Here is a 1,594-nt window from a genome sequence, read left to right as displayed (position 1 = left end):
TCTTGTATGCTGGGGTGAAAAGTTTTATGCTGTAGGTTATTTAAAGAGCATTGCTCTTTGTACCCACAGCCAAGATTTACTGCAATCAAAACACTTGACTGATTGTTGATTTAATTGCATATCTAGAATGTTATGAGGTATGTTGTCAAGGCTGTCAAATCTATATATAGTATGAGAGACTGCTCTTCCTGTAAACAACCTACTGTATACACTGACAGTGGTTCTGAGTGAATGACACAAGAAGTACGAGCATAGGAAAGTTTGAGTCTATGCTCTAGTCCAGTGGTTCCCAAACTATGGATTTGTTCTGATTATTGTGTACTCAAACCAAAAACTGGTTTTGTGTGCATCTCTACATTGGGTACATCAATAAGTAGCCTGCATTGTGATGGTTCACAGATCAGAATTTACCTCAAGGGCACTGGCTGCACAGAAAAAGGAAATTCTATAACTGTTCAGAGAAAAGCACAATGAATGAGTAAAGCAGGTGGTTGACACGTTCCTCTTAGTATAAGTACTGGGTTCCAGTTTCTTAAGACCTGATTTTCCTGGGACTGTGCAAAGGAAGATGGAAAATACTGAAATATTCAACATCTTTAGAGAGAATTTGCAGCAGACTTGATCAAATTTGCCTGTGGTTCACTCACAAGGTTGTGTTACAGAGTGAAATGAGTATCATAGCTGGTTTAGAATTAGAAATCATAAAAAAAACGAATGAGTGTATCATGTAAATCTGTTAGTCTTAACGCAGACACTGGATTTTCATCAATATTATAATTGTCTGCAGCTTTGTTTATTTTGCTCTATTCCGGAACAATGAGGACTGTCTGGACATTCAATGTCGCAACTGTTTGCTCGCAGAGGACTACAGAGACGAAGTAGCTACTCTTAGCAAACAAGTAGTGGATTTACACAAGCTATTGGGGATTCCACGTCCCCCTACCTTCTTTTTTTCTGGAGTAGCTGGATGCGCTCTGACCTGATGGGTGTCGCCGCCTTGTCGTCTCTCCATAACCGACTGGCCGGTGCTCTGCAGGCATCCCTCCCTGAAGGGGTCTCCCCCTTCCCTGGAAAATGGAGTTAGCAGGATGCTTCTGGATGACTTAGTGGATGTTCCTATTCTTGATCCTGCCAAACAGCCATGGAGGCACGTCACTCGCGGCAGAATTCGAAAGCAGCGTCCTTTTGCAATTGAGGTTTCCTTGGAGGTGGGAAGTCCGGAACAGATAGACATCAAACAGCTTTGCCACCCTGGATCCAGAGGTTCTGGGGGCCTTCATCCCTGAGGAATTTAACTTCAAGATCGGATCCAGAGGTATCTGCACTTTCGTCCCATATTCTGACTAACTCTCCAGTGGCTTCTACGGTGAGGGATCCACCCTAATCATTTGGGTCCCGGGATCCTGTTCAAACACTATAAGGCAGCGCTGAGGCTATGGCTGATCAAATTAAGCTCATCAAAGGTATTTACTCCCATTATTAAATTGCAACGATATCATTCCGCCACAGCTTCCCATGGTGATAGGGGTATTGTAAATAGTAATTCTGTGCCTGTTAATATAATTTCCATTTATAGCTCTGTTAACTCCCGTAG

This window comes from Salvelinus fontinalis, chromosome 20 (assembly GCF_029448725.1).
Source record: "Salvelinus fontinalis isolate EN_2023a chromosome 20, ASM2944872v1, whole genome shotgun sequence".
NCBI lineage: Eukaryota > Metazoa > Chordata > Actinopteri > Salmoniformes > Salmonidae > Salvelinus > Salvelinus fontinalis.
Note: the sequence above shows the minus strand (reverse complement) of the source record.